The following is a 14,061-nucleotide window of genomic DNA, read 5'->3' as shown; positions in this document are numbered from 1 at the left end:
CAAACCTCATAAAAATGATTACTATTTTTCAAATGACTTAACATCCAAGCTTCTCTAATATACTTTGTAACAAAATAAACCCAAGAGAACCAAGGCCGAGAGAGTGGAGAAGAGAGAAGGGGACTGAATAGAGATGTTGGATCAAACTAGTCAGTCCCCTCTCACAAACCTTTATTTATATGTGAAACCAAATTACAACCAAAGAATCCTAATCCTACTAGGAATCACAGAAATAAAATTAGAAACACACTAGGAGACCAACTAAGACTAGGACTATCTAACACCTAATCATAAATATAAAGTGAGACACCTAGGAGTTAGGTATCTCGATTAGAATAAGGAATATTTTAATCGAGAACCGATTCAATTTAAACACTAAAACATGAAAATAAACTAAGTATAGAGTGAATCCCGTATGCAACCTATGTACCCCTATTTTAGGTCCATAAAAGTGACCTATTACATTGAAAACCCATGGGACCAAAGGCCCAACATGTATATAACCTAACCCTAGACTTATTCCCATCAAAATAAGCCTCCTTAGGTGATGTATCTGCATCACTAGGAGCATAATGTAGTCCTAGATTGGTAGAGGACCAACTAGGAGGAGCCAGACAACTAGGATCTGTTATGAACAGGTGATTCGGCTAGGTTAAAATAGGGTTTTTGGTGAAATTAAGTTTAGGGTTTGGTTAGGATTAGGGTTTGATGTTAGGGTTATGTCAAGTCAAGGTAGGGGAGTCTATCAGTGAAGGTCCTGAGATGTTTCGATGGATGGAAGTGTGTAAATTTGAATGAGCTGCAACTTAGGTTTAGGGTTTCGAGTTTTGGAAAAGAGGAAAAGAGGGGATCTAGGGTTTAGGATGGGAATTGGGGCTAGGGTTTGGATCAATTATTCCTAATGTAGGGAATGGAATTCGATTCAGGTATGGTGTGTTTCTGATGGTTGGATTGGTCTGCGAAGAATTTGGATAATGGGATGATCTCCAGAAATAGGTGGATGTTGTGGTTTGAATGGGGTAATGAGAAAACAGCTTGGTTTGAGTATTCCAATTGGGCAGGAGAATACTCGATCCAATTATGTGAAGGTGTTGTTAGCTGAATGGTTTGCTAAGAATTTTGGGAGATTGGTAGGAAAATTAGGGTTTTGGGGTGGTTTGGACGATTAGGAGAAGAATGGGTATTGATGGGATGATTCAAACTTACTGTTGTTGCAAGGGCAGCTCAGTTGGTTAGAGGATCTTGAATAAATCTTGAATCTTGATCTTTAACTTGAAGGAGATCTTCAAAGAAATGAAAGAAAGCTTCAAAGAACTACCTGGGCTTCACACCACAAAGTGTAGATTGGATCAAACACCGATCCCACCAACGAACCACCCTGGCTTCCCACCTTAAGGTGTCAATCGGATCAAAAACCAAACCCACCAGCCTTGATCAAATACAAGACAAAAATCTTCAATGGACAAGAAGAGCAGCAAAAAATTTTAATCAATATCAAAATTTGTGTTCAATACTTGCCCCCAGCCCTTACAACCTTATATAAAAGACTCAAAAATAGACTCCTACACTAAAAAGGAGAGGCCTTACACAATCGTTAACCTATTAGGTAAGTTAAACTAACTAGGAAACTGAAACAAACTCAAAACAGAATCCTAATCCAGCCCCACTAAACACTTTAAAGAAAACTATTAAAATCACTTACATTGAACCATTGGTTCAACCGGTTCAATTAATTAACAAAACACCAAAATAAAACTACGTATGGAACTAAAACAACTAATCCCATATGCAACCTATGTACCCCTACTTTAGGTCCATAAAAGTGACCTATTACATTGAATCATAGTCCGAAATCTCGCGAGATCTCACCGAGATTCTCGGTTTTCCAATTTCCCGAGTCGAGATGGCCTACGAAACTTAAAACGTCAATATCTCTCCGAGATCTCGCCGAGATCTCGTTTTTTACATAGGAAAATGCCCATGTAGGTCCTTTATATCAATGCCAAATCTGGAGATCTTGCTGGAAATTCTTGGTATACAGACACCTATCTATGCCAGGAACCAAGACAGAGAAGACAGACATTTAGTTATGCCTAATATCATTTAAGTAAATGCTTTTGTATTTGTATTTCATTTACTTAAGATATTATTCATAAATAAGCAAATACCCCCCCCCCATTTGAATCCAATAAAAATAATTAAAAAATAAAATTCCAAAAGGAAAAAAAGTCAACCCCCCAGTTCAAGAACAAAAACTGGATTTTCGGCGATAGGTGCAATTTTTAACTTTCTAATGCTGGGGTTTTTCTCAAATCTAAAAATTCCATAAATCTTATTATGGTAAAACATTGCTAAAAACCAAAAGTGCGGTAAAATATTCATTTGTTTTGATGTCCAAAAAATTATTTTCATTCAGAGCGATTTTGACAGCATTCGTACACACCGAATTAAGTTTGACCAGTACATAACTCTTTCAATATAAATCAGATTTTAGCAATCTTGGACTTGTTGGAAAGCTATGTTTTGAAAGCTTTCCAACAAGTCCAAGATTGCTTAAATCTGATTTATATTGAAGGAGTTATTTAGGCATAAATAAGACTGTTTGTCCTGTGTCTGTCCTGATTTCTAGAATAAGTGTCTGTCCTGCTTTCCCACTAACTGAAACTCCTATTTGGACTTTGTTTTTGCAAAATCTAATAATGCCATTGTGTTTAAATGGCCTAAAATAGGCTGTATACCGATTTTCAGACCCAAAAGAGGTCTAAAACCCATCGAGATGGGCATCCGAGTTAGAAAAAAAAAAGGCACAAACTCGCCCGAGATCTCGGCCCAACTCGGTTTTTTGCTGGACCGAGATGGCTTCGAGACCCGAGTTTTCGAACCTTGCATTGAAAACCCATGGGACCAAAGACCCAACATGTATAGAACGCAACCCTAGACTTATTCCTAATAAAACAAGCCTATTTTGGTGAAGAATCTGCATCAGAGCAGAGGGTAACGGGACAAGAACAGTGGGGGCCGGTACTGTAGTAGTGCATGGGATGGTAGGATGGCGACGTCAACGACATTTAGACAAGATCCAGTTGGGGAGATGGGATGGGTATGGGAATTGGTAGGAGAAGACCTAGAAGGTCTTCATTGTTCACAGCAGACAGTAAAGAAGAACGAAAAATAAGGAGTATTTTCAAAGAACGTGATGTCAGCCCTAATAAATTGTTTATTAGAAACCGGATCAGAACATTTGTACCATTTCTGGGTATGAGAGTAACCAAGAAAAATGTACTTAATAGACCGAGGAGATAATTTATCAACAACAAGATGAAGAATGTGGACAAAACACACGCAACCACAAACACGTAGTGGAGATCCAAACAAAGAACTATTAGGGGAAGAATAGAAAAAGGAATTTTATTATTAACGACAGATGACGGCATACGATTAATAAGGTAACAAGCAGTAAGGACAACATCACATCAAAAACGTTTGGGGACATTCATGTGGAGCATAATAGACCAAGCCACTTCCAATAAGTGTCTATTTTTACGTTCGGCCACCCCATTTTGTTGTGGAGTGTATGAGCAACTAGTTTGGTAAATAATACCATGAATGAAGTAAAAATCAAAAAGCTCAGTTTGAGTGTACTCGAGCATTATCAAAACGGAAAATTTGGATTAATACACTAAGCTGAGTTTTTATTTCTAGTTAAAAAATTTTTAATACAGTAAGAAATTAAGTCCGATCTTTCAAAAGGTAAACCCAAGTAGAACGGGAATAATCATCCACAAAACTAACAAAATAAGAAAGTCCTATCTACTACTGAAGCGACACGAACCCCAGATGTCAAAATGTACTAAAGAAAACAATGAAGAATTTCTAGGTGTATTAAGGGCAGAAAAGGTAGCACGATGATGTTTGCCTAGTTCACAAGCTTCACATTCAAGACGAGATGTAGGCCTGCAACTAGGAACCATTAACTGGAGTTTGGGTAGAGACAGGTGTCCAAGACATAAATGCCATTGCATGGTAGATGGTATGGTAGTAGATGTAGCAGCAATAGAAGGTCCAATGTCACCCAAATAATACAGCCCATCGCACTCAAGCCCTCTACCAATCTTCTTTGTCTGAAAGTCCTAAATACACAGTAAGAAGGATAAAAAGGTTACAAAACAATTAAGAGACTTAGGCCATGTTTGGTAACAGTCTCAAGAACGTTCTTTGGTGTTCTTTCGTTCTCAGAGAACGAAAAAAACGGGTAAATCATGTTTAGCAATCGGTTCGTTCTTTTGGTCTTTAGAACGAACCGGATGGGAAAATGGTCTAAAGAACGCATTTTACAGAACATCTCAAACTTATTTTTTCGTTCTAAAGAACAGTCTCTCTCTCTCTCTCTCTCTATGTAAGCTCGGTTTTGGGAAGCTCTAGGGTTGTACACGAGAAGCAGAGCAGATCGACTGTGATTGTTATTTTCCTCTCTCACCCTTGAGCCCAGGTTGATTATTCAGTTATTAGGGTTTTTTACTTTTTTTCTCCACCAAGTTTTTTTCTGCAATTTCTTAAGAATTAATCAAATGTATCTTGCGTTTGCAGATCCGTGAACAATCTCTTGTATACTTACGTTATTGATCTCAGTTGTTCAAATTCATGTCTTGCTACACAAATCATCTATGTTATTAGAGCTTGTGCTTGTGTTTGAATTCCAAGATTGACGCTTGAATTAGTTTTAAGATGCTAATTGGTAGCCATTTAACGGTTAAATGTCGGACTGCACTTGGTATAATATTGATTGCACTGCTTGAATAGAATTTATGGATCCTTCTTTCGTAGAAGTAAGTCTTTCTTGCAAAGAACCCATTTCTGTAACAAGGATACATTGATAAGCCCAATGAATCTGCCTTAGAAAGTGGATACTTCAGATCCTGCTTGGAAGATATGGATAATATTGTCGATAATTAGATGTAGATCTTTTTCATTATCCTAGAACTCTTTCATTGTTAAGGCAGTGATGGTTCATTCATCCGACTATGGACTAAAGTGTATTATAGGCTTTGTTTGGCACATTTATGCACTAGTCTTATGGAAAATTTTCAGCTTTTTTTGTTTTCCTTTTCTCCATTGTGGCTCTATTCATTCATCTGACCATGGACTAAAGTGTGTTGTAGGCTTTGTTTCATGGTTGCTCAATATTCAGCTCTGTATCGTATGGTCTTATAGCCATATTAGAGAGATTTCCTTCAACTTCAAATGTCTTTGTTGTCCACAGAACACTAGATAAGCAATGGTCCAAATCATCCATGCCACTATGATCTTCATCTCTCCCTCCTTGTTATAGACTGAAGTAAAATAATGAATAAGGGTACTTTGGACCATTCCATGGTTATGTCTTAACTGTTCTGTCATCTCTTTTCCTATTTGTACTAAAATTTGCAATTCATATATTCTGTAGTTACAGATATTGTTATGGTTCCTTGACCTGTTAATTCAATAGGTCCTGGCAAAAACATTTCCAGGTTCTTATGAACTGTATGTGAGAACAAGTACTTATACTGATTGAATACTACTTGACGGGTCTTTCGCTCAAATTGGTAGAGCTTGGAACATGAGCATGTTCCAAGGGGATGGTGGTTTGAATCCACCAAGGCCCTTTTTATTCAAATGTTCATAGCATAGTCAGTTATGGCACTAATCCACACAAGAACCCAATTTTAATGGCATCTTTGAAATTTGAAATATTTTAATTAGAACTTTGGTTATGTTAATGAGATATTTTAATTTTATGCTAAGGTTGGTAAGAGAAAATGATTTTACAAGTATTTTTTGGTATAGTTTAGAAGGAAATGGCATAATTGTAAGTAGGGAAATTTACGTCTACCACCCCTAGGGTTTCAAACAATTATGTCTACCACCCTTGGAAATTCAAAAATTACTTCTGTACCCCTGAATACTAACTCTGTTAGTTTTGGATGGAAATGACATTTTTGCCCATTTACCCTTCTTTTCTTTCTTCTTCATCTTCTTTCTTTTTCTTCTTCTTCTTCTTCTTCCTCCTGCAACTCTGCCCCCACCCTGCTCCCTTCTTCCCTGTAGACAGCAGCCCCGGCTCCATCAGCGCACCAGCCCATAGCCTAATAATAGCCCTGCAGCTGAGTTTGTTGAATGGCAAATATATACTCTCTGTTAATACCTCGACACATTACAAATTACATTTGATTTTCACCCAACCAAAGATGAGAATTGAGTAGTGTACTACTCGAATATAATTTCATGTCATAGGATGCCTTAACATGGGATTCCTCATTCTCAGTATTTCCATGTCATTATATTATTAATTATTCTCAACAATTTCCCAAAACTAACATGGAAATGGGAAATCAGAGAGAGAGAGAGAGATGCAAGTGGAATGACCTGTTGTTGACCTTGATTTCTCCTCCACTGTTTATTCAATTTGGTTGGCTTTTGTAGATTTGCAGCGTTAATAAGGAGATTCGAATACACCCAAAAGGTAAGAAAACATATATGAATTAAATTGAATTGAAAATGGAACATGAAGTGAAGACCGTGGAATCTGTCTGAAAGATCGAAGGAAAAAATAACACCCCCCCACCCCAAATTGAAGCAACTACAGTATCGCAGGCTTGTTGTAGCTTCAAGCCTTCAACAGTAAGAACCTTTCGAAAAAAAACCAGCAAGAACCGAAATTATTCGACCTTCTAGGGTTAGAAGATGACCTGTGTGTCTAAGACTCAAAAGTTGTGATCTTTCCAGCTGACCTGCAGAAGTTGCGAACTTAGGATCTTAACCCCTCGCCCGTTTTTTCCCCAATCTCTCTCTCTCTCTCCAAACTGGCCCGAATAATAAAAAATCCAGACATGAGGGTTTACATTTCACGGTTCAGAATCAGATTTCAGAGAACATACATTTCTTCCAGGCAAATAAATCTTAGATTGCATTGCAGAAAAATTGTACAATAAAACTGAGTAGAGTAGCGACAACCCAACCGCCGCTGCTCACATCGCTGTCCACCTACTCCGGCAATAGCAGCGGACTCCAGCGAGAGGATGGAGTGAGAGAGGAGAGAGAAATTAATGAGTTGGGGCTGGGGTATGTAAAAGCACCTTTATTAAGGGTATTATGGACATTTAGCTAATATTTGGGTAATGACATCATCACTTAACTGTTCTCATCTAACGGTAGGGGTACGTTTGTAAGAACCTTTCAAAATACAAGGGAAGTGTATGAAATAGATGTAGAGGTGGAGGCAGATGCAACTTCAAGTTGTTGCAGGTGTTTAACTAGCTTATTGTAATCATCACTAAACACAGTGGATGAAGTGCTAGACATCTGAGACATATCACCAGTAGGTTTTTCAGTGGTAGTGTCAGTCATTGAGGCATTGGCTAGTTCATTTGCCCACTCAAGTTGATGTAGATAAGAAACGCCAAAGAACGTTCCTGACCAAGAACGGGTGTTCTTTACCAAGACCATTACCAAGCGTAGCCTTAGTAAGTTGACTGACAAATTAAAGGCTTAAAGGTCATTTAGGAACATGAAGAACAGAAGAGAAGATCATGGAAGATGTTGGAGAAACAGTTCCATGACCTGAGTAGAGGATCCATCAGCAATGATAACATTGGAAGAGGTTTGAGGTTGATTTATTGAAGAGAACAAACTTGACTTACCAGTCATATAACATGAAGCACCCAAATCAATAAGCCACGAGGTAGAGGAAGGATAAATAACAGAATTACCTTTATAGGCTAAGGTGGCTGTAGAGGTGGAGGCAGATGCAACTTCAAGTTGTTGAAGGCGTTTGACTAGGTGATTGTAATCATCACTAAACACAGTGGACGAAGTGCTAGACATCTGAGACATATCAGCAGTAGGTTTTTCAGTGGTAGTGTCAGTCATTGAGGCATTGGCTAGTTCATTCGCCCACTCAAGTTGATGTAGACAAGTCACTTAGGGCTTATTTTAGTGGAAATAAGCTTTGGGTTGGGTCATATATGTATTGGGACTTTGATCCCATGGGTTTATTTCTTAATTGGCCATTTTAATGGGTCTAAAATATGGGTAGAAAGTAGGAAAACGGGATTTACTTCCTTAGTTTAGTTAGAGTCCTATTTTGAGATTGTTTTCTTTATTATTTCACTTTCCAAGTCAGTTTAGATTACCTTATTAGTTAAGGATAGGGTTAGGCCTTTCCTTTTTAGTGTCTAAGTCCATTTTTGAGTCTTCTTTATAAATATGTAAGGGAGGCCAGCATTGTACACGAAATTGATTAATGAAATTATGGCTTTAGCATTTCCAAAAATCCTGAGATAGGTTGGGTGAGATGCCCAGGCTGAGATAGCCATTCCCTTCCCCCATCCCCTTCCATCTGTTCTTGATTCCAAATTCTAATTTAGTTTAAGAGTGCTACAAGCTTGTGGGATTTCTTTCAACTGATTGTCACATTGATTTCTTGAAGATTATTACATCAAGATCATTGCTGCTTCAACAGGTTACAAATTTGTGGGTTTTTTTTTTTTTTTGGTTACTTCAACCAAGGAAATTGTTCCTTCATTTGAGTTTCCATAGTTCACTTGTTTCCCTTTTTTTAACTTCCCATTGTTCTCTTGTTTCCCTTATTTTTACTTCCCATTGTTCTCTTGGTTCCCTCATATGATTTTTGTTTCCATTGCTCTCTTTCTTGTTCTTTGGAGATTTTCTTTTTGATTCTGCCTAGGATTAGACCTATTCAGGTTCAAGTCTTACATTATTTGGTATCAAAGCTATGGGAACAGCAAGTACAAGTGACCAAATCATTCTTCAACAACTCGCTAATATATTCAAAGGATTCTCTGAAGATATGAAGACAATGAAGCAACAGATTAATTGATGCAGGTTCCCTCATATGATTTTTGTTTCCATTGCTCACTTTCTTGTTCTTTGGAGATTTTCTTTTTGATCCTGCCTGAGATCAGACCTATTCTGGTTCATGGTTTCCATTATTTGGTATCAGAGCTATGGGTACACCAAGTACAAGAGACCAAAGCATTCTTCAACAACTGGTTGATATATTCAAAGGGTTATCTAAAGATGTGAAGACAATGAAGCAACAGATTAATTGACACAGGGAGAAATTGGCTCACAAGGTTCTTTTCCAGAACATGGGCCAAATGCTGATCCAAAGGCCAGCATCATCCCAAGCCGCAGACAGGTCCTTAATGTCCCAACCTGGCCCTGCTGAGTTTATTTTATATAGTTCTTTTTGGATCCATTATTTTGGAACAATTGCTGGAGAAGAATTTTGGTATTCTTAGTATATTTTAGAATTCCAAGAGTTAGTTAATTTTCTTAGTGTCTTGTAGAATTCCAAGAGTTAGTTAATTTTCTTGGTTTATGTTTCCTATGTATTGGGGGTAGGGTTCGATGTTTTGGGTTTAGTTTTCTATGTCTTAGGGGCAGATATCTATGTTTAGGATTTGTTAACTATGTATGGGAAATTCCAAAAGGGTTTTGGAATTCTAACGGTCCCTTTAATGTTATTTTGTTGTATTCAAGATTTTCACCTCTATGCAATGCAAGCACTGGCTACTCTCAAAGGCAGCCCAGAATTTTTAAAACAAAAATTCTCTTATGAGAACCCTTGTGAGAAACAAGAGTTGTGAGACCCAGCAACCCAGGTGGGACTCCTACGGCTGGTAGACTAGTGGAACTCCAGCTCTACAACTTATCCTATTCTCTTCCAGATTCGATCTTGGCTTGCTTACCCATTAGGGTGTGCATCATTAATATTCTATTACAGCAACAAATAAATACAATATCTCAGCAGATTAATGCAAAAAAAATCACTCCACAGTTAGATGATGGTCACTATCAAAATTCTGCCTGCAAAGAGGAAAGGTACAGTGATCATAGCCATTGAATCCATTCCAAAGATTCTAGTATGTGAACCACAACTTAATGATGATTGGGGCGAACACTGCCCTTGAAGGAGAAGAGTGTGAAGATTAATGTTGAAGTTCCATCAATTTCTGTCGTCATGGAAGAGTCAGTCCCTTGATGTTTTGAATATCGAGGTGTACATCGAAGAGTTTGAAGCAAAGAAGGTTGAAGACACAACTATAGAAGTTCCCATGGACATGACTGCTGATTTCGAAGTTGAGCACATAGAGTTTGTCATGCCCCCAGAGTTCTTTGAAGAGAACGTTCCATGCCTTAAAGACTACATTCCTAACATCCACGAGTTGCCTGAATACTATTATGGGTTGAAGACAGATGTTCATCACATAAAGTTGATTCCTCCATTTTGCAAAAAATTCAAGGACGATTTTTTTTCAAGCAGGGGAGAATTGATGTAGATAAGTCACTTAGGGCTTATTTTAGTGGAAATAAGTTTTCGGTTGGGTCATATATATATTGGGACTTTGATCCCATGGGTTTATTTTGTAATTGGCCATTTTAATGGGCCTAAAATATGGGTAGAAAGTAGGAAAACGGGATTTACTTACTTGGTTTAGTTAGAGTCCTTTTTTGAGTTTGTTTTCTTTATTATTTCACTATCTAAGTCAATTTAGGTTACCTTATTAGTTACGGATAGGGTTAGGCCTTTCCTTTTTAATGTCTAAGTCTATTTTTAGTTCTTCCATATAAGTTTGTAAGGGAGGCCAGCATTGTACACGAATTTGATTAATGAAATTTTGGCTTTAGCATTTCCAAAAATCCTGCTTAATGTAGTCCTAGATAGGTAGAAGACCTACTAGGAGCCAAGCAACCAGGACCTGTTGAGCTGCCAGATCAATGGGGGCAGAATTGAGGTCTTAGGTCAATTTTTGGGTTAGGGTTAGTTCAATGAGGGTGTATCTTATGTGGTAAAGCTAGGCAGGCATAGGGGAGTCTAATAAACTAGGTTTTATGAGTTTTGAATGGGTAGAAGTAGGATAGATGTATTTGGGCAGCAACTAGGGTTAGGGTTTCGGGTTTTTGGAAAGATGAGAGTGAGGGGATCTAGGGTTTAGAGATGGATTTAGGGCAGGGGGTTAAGGTCGAGTTCTCCAGGGGTTGAGAGAGTCATTCGGCCAAGGTTTGGTGAGCTAATGATGGCTGGAAGTACCTGCCTAGGATTTTAGGGTTTTGGGTAATTAAAAGGGATGAGAGGAATTAGGGTTTCAATAATGGGATGGATCTGAAGTTAAGGTCGAATGGAGGGGATGATGTGAGGCTACTGTGGTTAAAATCTGGATGAAATTTGATGGTGGAATTAGGCTGGACAGAATGTAGAAAGTCGGGGGTTTAATGGATCAATAGGTCTTGAATGGTGGGTGACAATGAAGATCGATGGGGCTAGGTTTAGAGGATTAGAAGAAGAAGGGGGATGGCTAACAATAGTAATTACTTACTTGGAGTTGCAGGTCTTCAATGGCAGTAGCTTGAAGACAAGTAGCAGGTCCTCCCGATCTACAAGATGCAAGGAGTCAACTGGAGATCCACCAGTCCCTTCACCTTGATATTACTCACAAGGCCACACTCAACAGAGCAAGGCAGCAGCTACTATGGCAGCAAGCAAGAGATTAATTTTTGAATTCTGAATTGTGGGGGAGCCTCCCATGATTTATTTTATTTATAACTTGGCCAATGGCCTAATTCCTATTCAACCTAGGAATTTGAACACTAGGCTGATTCCTATTACAAAAATAAATCACTCCCTCTAAACAAATCGTGGAGGGTGTGGAGACTAAAAAAAACAACTTAAATAAATTCTCTAAGCAACCAATAGAATTATATCACTTAAATTGGACCATGGTTTGAACCGGTCCAATTTAAGTTTACAATCAGACAAAAAATAAACTAGGTATGGAAACTAATGTAAAAATAAACTAAGGCTCCAAACAGGCCCTACTCCTAGGGCTGCTTCTTCTTGTTGCGGATGTAGGCCCTTGGATCTGCATCACCTGAGATAGGTTGGGTGAGATGTCCAGCTGAGAAAGTCATTTCCTTCCCCCATCCCCTTCCATTGGTTCTTGATTCCAAATACTAATTGACTTTAAGAGTGCTACAAGCTGATTGTCACATTGATTTCTTCAAGATCATTGCTGCTTCAACAGGTTACAAATTTGTGGTTTTCTTTTTTGTTACTTCAACAGTTCAACCAAGGAAATTGTTCCCTCATTTGAGTTTCCATTGTTCTCTTGTTTCCCTTATTTTTACTTCCCATTGTTCTCTTGTTTCCCTTATTTTTACTTCCCATTGTTCTCTTGTTTCCCCTATTTTTACTTCCCATTGTTCTCTTGGTTCTCTCATATGATTTTTGTTTCCATTGCTCTCTTTCTTGTTCTTTGGAGATTTTCTTTTTGATCTTGCCTGGGATTAGACCTATTCAGGCTCTAGTCTTACATTACAGGTTTTCCATGTTTAGCCCAACATGTGACATCATGATTCAGTTTGCCATAGTAACAACATTGGTGGGAAGATTTGTCAATGGGTTGAAATCTTGTACCTCGTCCGAAAGAAAACTTAATTGAGAGAAGGAACCTTCACCCCTATGAGCAACTGACTCTTCACAGATTGATAGTCAGGATGTAGTCCAACTAGAAATTTAGCAACATGGAACTCAGCTCTTTGTTGTTTCAACTGATCCAAATTGGTAGTTAGGGGCTAATGTATCTGGAGTTCTTCAACTATGCCTTTATAACTGGCAAAATATTCATTCAAGGATTTATCTCCCTATTGGAAAGTAAAAAGTTTCTCATAGAGATCAAACATGCGGGAAATATTCCTTTCTTGAGAAAAACTTTCACTCAGAATATTCTAGACATCCTTAGCAAGAGTATGAAACGGTTCAACACTGTTCCATAATCATATCTTCATAACAGAATTTTCACGCATCCACTCATCGTAAGCTGTGATGGTAGCAGGATCCTTTGGATCACAATCAGGAGGATCATCAATACTGTATTCCAGCTCCCCTTTGGCATAAATGTAGGATTGCACTGCCTGGGCCCGTAAGAAATAATTTGAAACTCCGAAGAGTTTAATAGTAGTAATCTGAACTTGGATAGTGTCCGTAGGTGGTTTAGGATCAGCTATAATGAAAACTGCGACTGATAACAAGTAGCAGCAGCAGTAGTAATAAATTTAGGGTTTAAAAAACCAATATTTCAATAGGATCGAATCCACAAGAAGCAGCAGCAACAGTGGTGTTAATCGGCTCTTGAATAGAACCAGATTAGGGTTTAAATAACCCAAAAGTAGCAGCAGATACAAAATTAGGGTTTGAGATCCCAACTCTTAACAAGGATTGAGTCTTCAAGGATCAGCAGCAGCAGTTGTATCAATTGGTTCTTAAATACAACCAGATTAGGGTTCAAAACAGCCCAAAAACAGAGGGAGCAGTAGAGCAGGTGGTAAAAATAGGGTTTGATAACCCAAATCCACAAAGGAGGAAGATATAGACTTTACCAACCTCAAATACCAGCAGAGTAGATTGACTAAGGGTTGCTGGTGAAGTAAAAATCAAACCACAAGGTCCCTTAACAGAGATGGGATCGATGGGAGAAGAAAAAACTTGATGTAGAAAACCCTAATAGGGTATCACAGCTATAGTAGAACCAGAATAATTTGCAGAATCCACTAAATATGTAGTCTTCAATGAGGATCCACTGTCTGGATCAGAAGTAAGGTAGTAATGATCTCCAATTGATCTTGGTATCTAGGGTTTAACCTGTAGCAGTATGCAGCATAGGGTACTGCACCCCTTTAAGAGAAGCTTGAGAAGACCTTCAAACCAGAATCTGATTCAACAACCAGCTATTGGTTGTGCTCTGATACCATGTAATAAAATAAACCCAAGAGAACTGTAAATACTAAAAGAGAGGACAAGAGGAAGAAGAGAGAAGAGATGGAGCCGATATTTTTGTGTAACCTTGGGAGACTTTCACTTGAATGTGAGAGCTCCCCCTTCATTCAATATATATAGTGACTTTAGATACACACTAGGAATTAAGAAAACAGAAAATACCCAAACTACCCCTAAACAGAACCGATACATAAAACAGTCCTTACTAACACTCCCCCTCAAGCTGG

General features: G+C 38.3%; 1 protein-coding gene across 3 annotated transcripts in view; it reads right to left on the bottom strand.

The window, feature by feature from the left end:
* The window catches only part of LOC122670110 (serine/threonine-protein phosphatase 2A 65 kDa regulatory subunit A beta isoform-like), a 56,648-nt gene that overhangs the window by 34,033 nt on the left and 8,554 nt on the right, over positions 1 to 14,061 (bottom strand). The gene's annotated exons all lie outside the window — the stretch shown is intronic.

Source organism: Telopea speciosissima, chromosome 1 (genome assembly GCF_018873765.1).
Source record: "Telopea speciosissima isolate NSW1024214 ecotype Mountain lineage chromosome 1, Tspe_v1, whole genome shotgun sequence".
NCBI lineage: Eukaryota > Viridiplantae > Streptophyta > Magnoliopsida > Proteales > Proteaceae > Telopea > Telopea speciosissima.
This window is presented reverse-complemented; position numbering and strand designations above follow the sequence as displayed.